The sequence below is a fragment of the Myxocyprinus asiaticus genome, chromosome 14, assembly GCF_019703515.2.
Source record: "Myxocyprinus asiaticus isolate MX2 ecotype Aquarium Trade chromosome 14, UBuf_Myxa_2, whole genome shotgun sequence".
Lineage (NCBI taxonomy): Eukaryota > Metazoa > Chordata > Actinopteri > Cypriniformes > Catostomidae > Myxocyprinus > Myxocyprinus asiaticus.
The window spans coordinates 17,761,630-17,775,886 of record NC_059357.1 but is presented as its reverse complement, the minus strand read 5'-3'; the positions used below and the strand labels follow the sequence as shown (position 1 = coordinate 17,775,886).

At 39.3% G+C, this 14,257-nt stretch overlaps 1 protein-coding gene across 6 annotated transcripts in view; it reads left to right on the top strand.

Moving 5' to 3' along the window:
- The window catches only part of LOC127452044 (RNA binding protein fox-1 homolog 1-like), a 408,281-nt gene that overhangs the window by 284,168 nt on the left and 109,856 nt on the right, over positions 1-14,257 (top strand). Inside the window, exon 1 of one of the 6 annotated variants that reach the window (XM_051717191.1) lies at positions 6,888-7,083. The exons of the other annotated variants lie outside the window; for them this stretch is intronic. The gene's annotated coding sequence lies outside the window, so the exon portion shown is untranslated. Of the gene's footprint in view, positions 1-6,887; positions 7,084-14,257 lie in introns of those variants that run through there. 6 annotated transcript variants of the gene reach the window in all.

Below are 14,257 nucleotides of genomic sequence, written 5' to 3'. Positions count from 1 at the left end.
TGCTGTCATTTGAGAGCATTTCACACAAATTTATGACAAATATACAGCAGAGGGGGTTGGGGAGGACGTGGCACATCTTTGACTCAGGTCTGCAGTAGAGGCCGAGGTAAGGGAAATCGATATTTCAAAGTATTGTGATACTGATATTTTACCTCACAATATAGTATCAATATTTTAACACCAATTATCAATATTTGTAGTTATAGTTTTTCACATTCATCTTTTTGGGGGGAAAAAAAGATTGACTCTGGTCAATCTACTTTAAGCAGGGGCAATCAGAGCTGAAATTGCGCTACAGTATGTCTTGAGTAATAAAGTCATTATCATTCCTTTCCGTGCAAACACGCCTCCTTTCTATGTAAATTAGGCTCATTGTAGATTATAGTGCAAATACATACCGCTTTTACCAGGCGCAACTCATTCCCCCTGAGCTTTATGCTTCTTCCTCTTCAGTGCTTCTCAAAGCATGAAAATAAAAGAGAAACAAATTGAAACTAATACGAAACAAGTGAGCAAAAAATTGCAGTATATCGCTGTTTTGAATTGTAATACACTAAACATAAAAAAAACTGCAATGATTTTGAATAGTGATGCAGATATCGTAATAATATTGTATCACCAGGTCCCTGCTGATTCCTAGTTTTTAGAGAATGTTGATGGTGACCCAAGGCCTCAGTGCATTGAAAGGTGCCACTCAGGAAACCCTTGTGATTGGGAGTAAAGATTAATCCGAGTAGGCAGATTTTGTTTGCGTAGCACTTGCCAAAGTAGATTGAAAGGGTACTTCAGGTGCTTGAGGTCACAACTTCACCCTGAAATTATTTCAAAGAGGACTTGAGGAGCCCTTCACCATGGTGGACGCTGCTCCCGAGGCCCTCTCAAGTCTGAACTTGTCGGGCAGCGGGGAATTCACAATATGCTCGTTTAATCAGTGCAATTAAAACGGGTATGCTTTGGCATGGAATAATGCTTAAGGTGAAGACCATGTCCTATGAGAGTGGAGGAAATCCTGTTTATGTGTGTCTGCCATTTTGTCAGTGTAAAATCAGGAGTCTGTTCAGACCAGTTGTCTGTTGAATTTTGCCTCACCGAGAATTATGTTAGTTGTTGATTTCCTCTGGGAAAGTGCTTAAAATGTATGAGCCGAGCTCTGGCCACTGTTTATTTTGTTTGTCACTGAATTACTTGATATGGTTGTCACAAATATAATGTCACAAAACCGGATAAACAGCTTTTCAAGATCAGATCAAAAATTTTGATTAAACTTGAAAAAATAAACCATATTTGATTTAATTTTTCCAGATATTTTTCACCATATATGAAAAATTGCAGGTCATGCATCTATGTTTTGACAATATAACTGATTTTCTATTGATGTAGTACCCAGCTTGTTTTATCCTTAATTCTATCAGGGAATCTAATGACAGAAAATAAAAGCAATGGGATCTCCGTAAACCCACTGAGATGATAAGAGCCAATAGCACAGAAATGAAACCTCGGCCATCATCCAGAGCTGTCCTTATTAAACAACATTTATGGACACTCTTAAAGGGATAGTTCAGCCAAAAATGAAAATTCTGTCATGTTTTACTCACCCTAATGTTTTTTAAAACCCTTATGAATTTTCTTTCTTCTGTGGAAAATATTAGGCAGAATGTTAGCTTTAGTCACCATTCACTTGGAAAAAATCTGAATGGTGACTGAGATTAACATTCTGCCTAATATCTCCTTTTGTGTTCCATGAAAGAAAAACATCATATGGGGTTGGAACAACATGAGGGTGAGTGAATAATGAATTTTTTCTTTGTTGTTGACATTTTTGGGTGAACTATCCCTGTAATCTACAAAGTGGAAACATTTCATGAATATTGATTGGATTCAGGATCTGGACACGTTTATAGCATTGTTTTCCATAAGTAGCTAATTCCCAAGCCCCCAGTCTGGCTTTTGCTTGTTATCAGGGTATGCAGTTTACATAAAGGCGTATTTAACCTGCGATTAATCTCTGCCACTCCAGAGCTGAGCCTTTGTAATGTGATAGAAAGTTCTGGATGAGCTTCAAGCCAGGTTTGGATAAAGGCCTACACGTGTGCCGTGGCTGAATGAGACAATCATTTTCAATGGGCTCCCATTGCTCTCTTTTTCTCTCTTGTAGCCCCCCCCCCCCCCCCCCCCCCCACACACACACACACAGCGACGAGGATTCAATGGAATGAATGTTTGTTGATTTCCCTCTGAAATCAAAAAGTAGATTAGTTTGAATTGGTGGGGAATGAGGTGAGGAGGCTAGGTGGCTCACTATCGGCCAAGCCCATTTCCCATTTCATATGTGTGCATGCTGGAGGTGTGAGTGAGAGGGCAATAGTAATTACCGTCTGTTTCTCTGGCACAGTTATGCTACAGATACACATCCACGCTCCCATTATCCTGCAGATCGGCCAAGCAGTTTGTATTTGCATTCATAGAGTATCATATACCAGATACGGCTCAAAATGTTAGAAAATAGAGTGAGAGCGATGTCACATCTCAACCTCCTTCACATGCATTGTATGGAGCTTCTTGTTAAGCTTGTTTTTTTTTTTTTTACCTCGAATAGTTAATTTATAACAAAGGGAATTGTGTCAGTGTTTGCAGGCCTGACTGAGGTGCTTAATTAGCTGATTCTAACGAGCCAGGATTGGCCTCTCACAATAAACTGGCGATTTCACATGACTGTCCCCTTGTCACACCGAACTGACTGCTCTCAGCCGCCCTGTGATGGCCGATTTGCACTTTTCCTAGGGATGCTTTTGCCAGAGTATGAAATTACTGTGGCACATTCAGCCATTGAAATGAGCAGCCCCGGTTTGGATTGAAAACCGATCAGCACGCAAGACAATAAACCGGCACTTCTAAATTACATTTGAAATAAGGTAGGAATGGATTATGACGAACGACTAGTTTGAGATTTCTCTCTCTCTCTCTCTCTCTCTCTCTCTCTCTCTCTCTCTCTCTCTCTCTCTCTCTCTCTCTCTGTGTATATATATACAGTAAATACAGAGGTGGGTAGAGTAGCCAAAAACTTTACTTAAGTAAAAGTACAATTACTTTAAAAAAATAATTACTCAAGTAGAAGTAAAAATTACTTGAGTAAGAGTAAGAAAGTACCCAATAAAAAGAACACTCAAGTAGTGAGTATCTAGTTACTTTCACATATAATGTAATTGATGTTTGCTCTCCTATATTCCAGTACATGATACACATTTAACATGCATTACAGAATGATTAATAATAATAATAATAATAATAAAACCATTATACATATTATTGTTAATAATGGAAATTATCATAATTCTTCACCTTGTTGTTCCAAACCCATGACTTCTTTCTTCCATACATCAAATTAAAGGGAAAGTTCACCTAAAAAAAAAAAATGTAAATGCTCTCATTTTCTCACCATCATGCCATCCCAGATGTATATGACTTTCTTTCTTCTGCAGAACACAAATTAAGATTTTTAGAAGAATATTTCTGCTCTGTTGGTCCATACAAAGCAAGTGAATGTTGACCAGAACTTTGAAGCTCCAAAAAGCACATAGAGACAGCATAAAAATAATTAATATGACTCCAGTTATTTTCGGAAGCAATATGATAGGTGTGGGTGAGAAACAGATAAATATACATAAATGTATAATATATTAAGTCCTTTTATACAATTAATTCTCCTCCCTGCTCAGTAGGCGACGATATGCACAAAGAATTGAATCACCAGAAACACAAGAAGAAGAATGTGAAAGTGGAAATATATTAGTAAAAAAATATTTAAATTTTGATCTGTTTCTCACCCACACTAATCAGATCCCTTCTGAAGACATAGATTGAACCAGTGTCATTTGAATTCCTTTAATGCTGCCTTTATGTGCTTTCTGAGCTTCAAAGTTTTGTTCACCTTTCACTTGCATTCTATGGACCAACAGAGCTGAGATATTCTTCTAAAAATCTTTGTGCTCAGCAGAAGAAGAAGAAAAAAAAAAAAAGAAAAAAACACATCTGGGGTGGCATGAGGGTGAGTAAATGATGTTAGAATTTTCAATTTTGGGGAAATTATTCCTTTAATGAGATGTTAGACAGAATGCTAGCCTTAATCATCATTTACTTTCACTGCTTGTTTTTTTCCCCCTCCATATTTTGAAAGGGAATGGTGGTCAGTCCCTAACATTCTGTCTAACATATTTTGGGTTCCACAGAATACAGAAAGTTTCACAGAGTTGGAAGAACATGAGGGCAGGGAAGTGATAATATTATATTGATCAAAGGTTGAACTATCACTTTAAGGATGCTTCTCAGATTTGGACGAATCTGTCATTTAGAAGAGAAGTAAGGAAACCTTTTTCTAGTAATTATTATGGTGAAAAACGTGAACAATGTCACACAGTCCCAATTTATATACAATGTTTAATTATACACTGAAGCAAGATCATGCTTTATTCATGCCTTCTGTCGTTATTTCACAGCTTTTTATGTCCTACGTGAATTTAGTTAAGTGTAGCTCCAGCATTGTCAGTGTCGAAAGAATCTAGATAATTAGTTCTGAACACTAAGGGTAAATTGCACCTTATATCTGTGTTTGGAAGTGTGCTGTCCATAAGACAATGCTGCCTGCATCTGTCAAATGCTGTACATGCGCCAACCTAACACGTGCAGAAATGCTCACAATCTCGATCGGCAGGGCAAAACATTTTCCCTGTCCCACTCATGCCACCAAAACAGCGCCAACCCACATCTCAGAATAGCATTCTGGGATGCTATTCTTCTCACCACAATTGTACAGAGCAGTTATCTGAGTTACCGTAGACTTTGTCAGTTCAAACCAGTCTGGCCATTCTCTGTTGACCTCTCTCATTAACAAGGCATTTCCATCCGCAGAAAATCTTAATGGATGTTTTTTGTTTTGTTTTTGGCACCATTCTGAGTAAATTCTAGAGACTGTTATGCGTGAAAATCCCAGGAGATCAGCAGTTACAGAAATACTCAAACCAGTCCGTCTGGCACCAACAGTCATCCATGCGATTATCTAATCAGCCAATTGTGTGGCAGCAGTGGATAAAATCAGATACGGGTCAGGAGCTTCAGAGACAATATTATTTTAGAAAAATAAAATTTTTATTTAAAATATTAATTTTAAATGTATGTAATCAGTGACAGTGTGTAAGCAGCACATGTATCTAACATAATTCCGTACTTTCAGTAAGCAGAATTATTAGCTAATATTTCCAACTGGTGTCACCATTGCCTTTTTCTGGGCTGATTTTTAGTCCCAGTACATCTCTTACAGATCATTTAGCACTTTTAAGAACAGTACTTTTAGCCAAATTTTTAAAGGAAAGGAACAGTTTTGCATATGTCTATAAAGTAGTAATAATAATAATAATAATAATAATAATAATAATAAAACATTTAAACTCAACTTTTCTTGATTCAGGGTTAATTTAAAGAATCGTGAACCGAACTGAACCATGAGTTCAGTATTGTGAACCAAACTGAATTGTGAGATGAGTGAATCGTTACACCCCTAGTTTTTATGATGGCGTGTCAAGTTCAAAATACGTCAGAAACGTGTCTCGAGATTCCTGCATTCTGTTCCGTTCAGTTGTGCACCATTGTACAAGAATGACTGTATGTGAACGCCCCTTAAGAAATGAATTATCAGAGATTCAGATGAACCTGGAACCAGCCTAATTTTAGGGCTTCCTTAAGATTAGCAGACTTGTTATTCAGGCAACCCGCGACTAGTTGTTTTTGAAAAGCATTAGATTTGCACATCCCTAAAATAAGGATAACTTCAGAGAGATATTCATGAAGTAGTATTCTCCAAAAATATCCATCAATGGCTGCATGCAAAATCCCAAAAATGGTGGAATTTTAATCCGCAGACCATTCGACACGACAGCCTTGATGGAGACCACATGGTGTGCGCGGGAGAGCAATAAGCCTTTCCTCTGCATCAGCTCTTTGCTCGCACTGACTGGAACACAAAACTAAATTTAAAGCATCAGATTTTGTAGGGCCGATGTGCGGCCTCAATAATTGATGAGCTTGGCTGAGTGTGGAGGTTTGGAGACTCGCTCCGCTTTATTGCAACGCCAGAGAAAAAGAGAGAGGTGAAAATGTTAGATATTCTCTCACATGGTGTAGGTTGTTATGCTATACCACCCACACTTTAGAGAAAGTGAGCTGTGAAATGTATTCATTGTAAGATGGAAAATGGAGGCAAGGAATTGCCTGTAATGTCTGACAGCAAGGGCAACCAGCCAACATCACCTGCATTATTTCACATGTTTTTTTGTTTGTTTTTTTTTTATTTTTATTATAGGTTTGGGAAATAGGCAGCAATTTCATTATGGCGTGATTTGGGAAGAAATTGCCCACCACTGAGTGACCCCACCACAGAGGATCAAATAGGAAGTCAGCTCAAATAAACTTAATAGTGCATTAACTCAAGGCAGCATCGCTGAGCCCCTGAGCGGTGCTCCTCATCCAGCGGCTTGCGTACTACCCCAGCCCTCCCCGCTTCCCTCCTTCCCTCCCTCTTTTAGCTTCTCATTTGTCTTTTATCCTCTCTTCTCTCTCATGAAACTGCGAGGCAGCTACTGTATATCTGTACCTCAAGGCGAAGCAAAAAAAAAGGGAAAAAAAGTCGATTGGCTGCAACCTATAGGAATGAGCCATGCGAACCAATGGAGTGTGCCTCTGGCCCCTCCCATCTGCATATCTCCGCTTCTCCGCAGCTTGTGAGAAAGCAGCATGATGAATAACACAGAGGGGACTTGTCTCTGGGATTATTAATTTCTTATCACTCTCTCTCTCTCTCTCTCTCTCTCTCTCTCTCTTTCTTTCTCTCTCTCCCCTCCTGTCCATTCCCTCGTTCTTCCTCTGTGTGCATACCCCTTATGCGTGGCTTTTTTGTTTCTTGCCTTGCTGTTTGAAATGCTCCTTTGCCTTCAGTGTGAGAGTGTATGAGTGTTGCTTCATGGAGCTTTGCAGCCACTGTTAACACTGCCTGGTAGCTATTCTTCCACACAAGAGCTCTCGCATCACAAGGGGGTGAGTTGGTATCTATTAAAATCAATATAGCGCCGTGGGACCCGAGGCTAAGTCAGTGGATGGGTGTTTTATAATGAAATGTTCATTCTGAGTATGCCTGCAACTAAGGCTGACCTACAAAGGAAAGGGAATTTCTGCTGTGGACTCCAGTTGAGTGCGCCGGTGCGAGATATGTGTGTGTATCTGTATTTGTGTGTGTGTTATTGCCAGAGAATGCCTGGGTCTCATAGTGCGATCAGTCAGCTAACAGAGCAGAGTTGCTTTGTTGCTAAACACCAGTCATCCTTTTATCACAGCTAATAGGGATGTATGAAAGAGACCTTTATTTTGCTGGGTGGAATGGTGATGGGATGGAAATGCAAGCTAATGATGGGTAATTGAAATAGCAGGGTATTGCCAGTATTTTTTTTGCTATTCTTCTCTATTGCACTCTCTCCCTCTTCAAACCTTTGTTTAGAATATTGATGACTCTCTCAGGCTGCTAAAATGATAATGATTGCAATGACATTGTGCATTGGAAAGTACTTATGAGAGCAATAACAACAAACAATTGAACTTGACACAATTTCCGTGACATGCTTGGGCAGGCACTCTGATATAAAGGGATACTTGTGAATTTGTGTTCAGTACATATACATTTAAGTATGTGGAAATACATTTTTGTTCAGTGTAACTTCTAATGCACCATGCAATGCCTACCACATGGCTGGATTTTGATTGGTTGATCATGTGAAACATCATATGTGGGAGGGGTTAAGAGTGCACTTTTTATTTACCTTTTTGGGACAAATTTTTACCAACAGCACTGAAAAACGTGTTTTAAAAAAATGCCCTTTTTTTTCAATGGCCTTAGTCTGTAATTTTCAGATTACAATGAACTGAAAATTGAACTTTTTTTTTTTTTGCATTTTGTGTGTGGTTTAATCTCCCACTTTGTAATGTACACTGTCTTCCCTCTATCATCTTAAAGAAAGTACGATCCTCTACATAAGCTGTCGTGTCTTTTTTTTAAACCCTCATTACATTGTTTTCAGTAGCTTTGTTCTGTTGAAAACGATTTTGGAAGAAATAACAATGGCAGGATAAAATGAAAGAGCGAGCGAGGGAAATAGAGAAAGTGGGAGAGAGAATACCCCACATTCTGTTTATGTAATTTAGTGAGTCATAACGTGGGTGCATGAGGCATTATGCAAGTTCTGCTTGCGCTTTGAAAAATTGGTTATCTCCACAGCACCTACAATGCACGCAGATGGATGCGCCTCGGTTGTGCCCCGTCCTCAGCCCTGGCAATGCGGGGGAAAAGCCAGGGCGTCTCAAAGCAGGGAGCCCTTCTGGAGGAGGACAGGCATCTTTTTTCTCGAGCCGTCAGAGCTTTGGATTGGTAAATCCTGTGGGCTTGACCGAACAGAGGAAGTGCAGAGTTACATGAGGGTGATTAATCACAGTGTGCAGGAGAGGGGATTTCACAGGGCCCTGCATATGCCCTGTGCCTACTGTTCACCTCGTCGCTCATTAGATACTGAATACATCATGCAGATTTCTGCCCATCCTCTCGTTACAAATGCAGCTCCTCTTGACAGAAACTAGAAAAGAGAATATATAATCAAAGTAATGTTGTTGTGTGGGTGTTGGTGTGTATGTGTCTTTCTGTTTCTATTTTTTCACATTAGTCTAAATTTAAATTTAAGAACAACATTAAATCATTGGATGTTTCTTGTATTATTGTTAACGATTCATCTGTGCACATCATTCCACATAAAAAAAAAAATGTGTTGGTAATCTTTTATCTCTAACAGAACTTTACTTTTCAACTGATGTCACTTAGGCCACACAGGCTATTGGATGATGTTAACCAATAAAGAAATAGCTATTCAGAGATTGAGTGCATTAACGATTATGCTTAATAAGCTGACAACCAGGGGTTAAATTGGAGCGGAACAGTCCAGAGTGGCATTCCACACAGCTGCACCCCACTCCGCTGTCCACTTTTGTTCCAAGGAGATCACAAATTACTTGGGATGTCATAAAATATTGATATATATATTATTGATCGGCACGTTATTTTATCGCTATATTTTTGAGGCATTGATATATTATAATTAGCCGACATTTAAATTAGAAGCCTAATTTCCGTGCTTTCCAATTCACCCAGTTCCATGTAGGTATAGCTGCAGCAGTCTGGTGTAATAGCGTTGGGAGACCACAAGAAGCCGGTCCGGTCGCAGGTAGGAAAGGCACAGGTATCACATACACACACAGGGCGAGCTGATGTTAATATGTTTTTGTACTTCTTCAAGAATGAAAAAGTGACTTTGCTGAGTTTGCAGGTTATTGTATGAAACTGGTGTAACTGCAAACTGAACGATTAGAAATGGCGATGTTTATTATGCAATTTCTCTGTATGTAGCCTTGAATAGGTTTCATTCAGAATCAGAATCAGCCAAGTATGCTTACACCCACAAGGAATTTGTCATTGTGACAGAAGCTTCCAGTGCAAGAGAATGCAACGTATATACATACATACAAACATATACATTTAAACATATATACATATATTGACATAAAAAAAAAATAAGATATAATAGATAAAAAAAGAGAAATATACAAAAGCGCAATAATGTTGTTAGAATATTTTATATACAGTTTTGTGCAGGTGATGTAATGTATTGAAGAAGAAGCTGTCAAACCACAAAAAGACATAATTGCAACTGAAAATACATTGTGTAGGCTATATGAAAGATACAGATACACAATGTATCATCCAGCAGTGGCTAGAGTAAATAATCTTTGTCCTTTGGTAATGATTTGGGTCGAATTTAATGGAAAACTATGCGAGTTGCGCTCCGTGGCACATTTTGACGCTAAGCGTAAGTAGTGTGTGCATACCTTGGTAGAAATGTTTTTTTTTTCTTCTAATTTTAGAATGAATTACAAATTAATATTCAACAAGTGTGGGCGGGGGTTCCCTCAATCAAAAATCCCAATTTTTTTATGAAACCCCTCCCGACAACATGTAAGGTCATGTAAACGCCTTAAACGGCTTTCCTTTATCGGGGTAAGGTCATAAAAATGAAAACTATCGGCACATGTAGATTTTTTTGTCCATTACCCTGATTTTACAATGCAGGTCAACACCTTTATCTGCATTCTTGCCAGCTTATCCAATGTGCGCAAGTGTTGTGTGCTTTCCTGTTTACGTTTTGACATCAAAAGCAGAGAATTACCTGATGATTTCCAGTCTCATGTAAACACAGATTTCTTGTGCTGTCAGATTTTTTGAATAAGCTGATTTTTATTAGTTATCAGCATTTTGATGTGCATGTAAACATACTCATTGTTTTAATAAACTCACATTATGGTATGGAATGCCCACTTTTCATTAGCCAACCATATGGATAAAATAATATTCTGCCCCATCAGTTTTTCTTATTGAAAGCCCTGCTTCACTCAGAAATACACATTACAGAAGTAAAATGGGTTGTGAACGGGGATTCAAGTTGACTTGAATATAATTTGACACTAATTAAGGATCCAAAAGCAACACCCTTTAAAAACAACAGAAGCTCTACAAAGCTCCTATAAATGAAAAAAACACCCCTTGATAAAGCCTATATCTGATTATTCCCCATGACTTAACAAAGATCCAGACTGTGCAAACTCTGTGTCTATCCACTGTTAAATATCCCTGGGCCATTGTGATTATATGTTTCATCGTTTGGAAAATGCATGGCCCTTAAGTGTGAGAATGAAGTATAGTGTTAGATCGTACCCTCTTTTGTTTCCCTTGGAAGCTGGCAAGGGGTTGTGCCGTACTCCGTTATCGTCTGTGGGAGTTAAGTGCTGTGTGTTGAGCAGCGTGTTTATTGTGGTGATTATGTAACTGGTTATAGTCTTTGCCTGTCTTGTTCTGCTGGGGCCACACAACACACATTACGCTAGTTGCTAGCATGGCTGTTTCACTCCAGCAGGGCAAAAAGGGTGTCAGGGAAACCTCACACCGTGCAGACGTCATTTCGTATTAGTTGTGGAATGGAAATAGAAATGTGGCATTCCGCCGCGCGCCAGTGTGTCATACCCGTATTGAAATGATAATGGAGCACATGCCGATGTAACGGGGGCTCCACTCTCAACCCCACAGGGAGTTGAAGGAGAATACCACGGTCGATAGTTCTGCGCTGACTAAAAAACCCAAAACAAAACAAAAAACATTCTCTGTTCTCCTTTCGAAACATTTAAATGCAACCTCTTTATTACTGCGGGCTTAAAGAGAACCCACGGCTCAGGCAAGGGAGTCATTACTGAAAACAGTCCCGGTTATTATGTGAATGACTTTGAATGAAGCATACTGGGGCTGATAAAATGATCATATTAAAACCTTGAACTCTCGCTTTAGCTGAATGGGGCAAGTTTTACTTTGTAAACATTTCCACATCAATAGTATGGTGCCACAACAAAAGATAAACCCCAGGTTGAACAAGGAGATAAAGCGACTGTTTCACAAGATTAAATAGAAAGTGATGCCAGCTTGGCAGCTACACTGTGTGTTGCATGGATTATTTATAATGGGTGCACAAAAAAAATGCAAATACAATTACATGCCGTCGAGCCAAATATTAAAATAAGAGAGCAGAATTAAGGCCTTTAGCAGATGTTATGAAAATAAATAAATTCAAATTTGAAATTTGCATATTGGCATAAAAAGGCCAGACCCAGTAGGCTACACTATAATAAGAATACCATATTTTATTTATAACTTGTATGTTCTTTTGTGTTCTATGTTCTTAAAGCATGATAATTCATACCTGCATTGAACATTTCTTATCTACACAGTCAGCTTTTATAATTTCTCACACAGAGGAAATTAACTCATAAAGAGTAGTGGTATTTCTCCGGCACAAAATTTTGTGTCATTTTTAGATCTCTGTGTTGCACAGAAGGCCTCCATAATTCATTTACTTCGAATTTGTAAGCACACAAATGACACCCAGCGCAGATGTTATGAATCCTGCATTTATGCAAGAGAAATCTTCTAATACCTTGTATATTTAATCTTATTCAAATAAGAAAGCACGTATGCGCCTTGGCTTTTGTAGTGCAAAAGCATCAAAGCATAAAACGAAGCATTCAACAACTGCATTATTTTTGCATCACCACACTTAGTGAAATTAAAAAGAAATGCATAAATTACTTAATTTTTTGCTCATTTAACCCGTGTTTATTTTTTAAATGGAAATATAAAAATGCCAAATACATGCTGTCATATATATATATATATATATATATATATATATATATAGGTTTTCATATGTACATTGAACAATATTTGTGTTTTGTCCTTGCCGGGTTTACTTTGCATGTGCTGTGTGGCTAATCCGCTGGTTTTGTACATACTGTCGGCTTTGATAGGGGAAAAAATGAAGATGCTGTGTGGGTGTGCAAGATTAGGCTTATCTTCAATTGCATTGTATACAGGGATATCCGCAGTGACATTGACAGAATGGTACACTTCTCCCTTTAAAACAAGCCAAAGAATTTGCAGGTTGAAACAGTGGATGCAATCAGGAGTGGTGGAGGCACCCAGGCTGCAGTTTGTTTGAGGTGGCGTGCTTATGCATGATAGCCCCAGCTCAGGACAACAGCAGGATGAATAACACGCTCAGACTGCTCACAGTCATTGTCCCACCATGGTTGCTCTTTGTCCTGAAGATACCTTTGTTTAGCTCTGCACGGCATGTTCTTAGCATCCCAGCGCAACCTCTCTGTCCTTCAGGAGTTATCTGAAAGAGCATCTAATGTCCCCTGCCAAGATGCCTCCCAGAGACAACAGTGTTTGAGCTGAGGATGCACATGCTATGGGGAATGGAAGTGTAAGCATAGTTCTAGCAGGAAGACCTCAGGATGCATTCAATCAGGCATCTCATCCAATCACAATACAGCCTGTGCACTTTATAAGCCTGCACAGCTGCCTCTAATTGTTTGCATACTTCTGTGTTTTCACACAGCCCAAGAAGGTTCCCATAAAAGCGTCCAGAGGTCACTGCAACAGTCCCTGTGTCAATCATTACAGATATTTTTCTCAGTGGCTGAGTTGACTTCTCACTCTACCTCCAGCTCACGCTTTGATTGATGTCGGGCGGGGTTACAGGAAACGAATGCTGAGTTCTTTGATCGACAGTGGGCTGCTGCCGTCTTTCTATCTCTCCCCTCTCCTCTCTCTTTCTCTTTATCTCTCCCTCGCATCACCCCCCCCCCCCCCCCCCCCAAGCCATCCTCTCATTCAAGAGAGACCTGCTTCAAGACTGCCACAATCTTTCAGCTCCAGCTCTGAGTACTTCTGCCCCCAGACTTAGCCCAGCTGCTGTGGACCACAGCCACACTAATTGGCCCTGATTTAGTCTGCTGTGCTTTAAGTGCACTCTGCTGTGTGGGTCTCCTATGTCAGTCCACTCTCTTCCCACTGGCTTTTTAAGCCATTACCTAAATGAAGTGCTGCCACTGGAAGTTGGTGAGCCCATGCTAACGCTGATGTATTGATTTGTGGTTTATTTAAAATGATGATATCTCTGTCTTCAATTCAGTGTAGAAACTCCTGCTCTAGAGAATGTTTTTATCATATGCTTGGATGATTTACAAATTAATTATACTTTTAGTGATAATATGGTTTGCTTTCATAAGGTTCACTTGAGGGCTAAACTCTATAAGTAAAGGAAATAAGCCAAAGCATGAATGTTCACGAATAGCCGTGAGCCTGTCTCACTTTTGATGTTTTTTTTATTTGGTTCTCATTATGTGATGGACAAACGTGCTCAGCTTAAGCCAAGTAGTTTACTGCATAGAGATGCGGAGATGCCAAGGCTTAAATCAATTTAACTTCACAGCTTGCAGGGCACGGATGAAATATGGACATGCATGCGATATGCTCTGCCAGTCCTCAGAATTAAAACCATGAATCTATACACAGGTGAATGTTTTAGTACACTAGAATGGCAGATTCAGTGGGCAATGAGGTGTATATGCCTTAAAGGGTTAGTTCACCCAAAAACGAAAATTCTTTCCTTCATGACGTTACAAAATCAGATGACTTCTTCTCTTTTGCTGACCTCACAAGTAGTTATCTAGCAGAATGTCTACACTGCTTCTGCCCTTACATTGAAAGTGAATGGGGACCATAGAC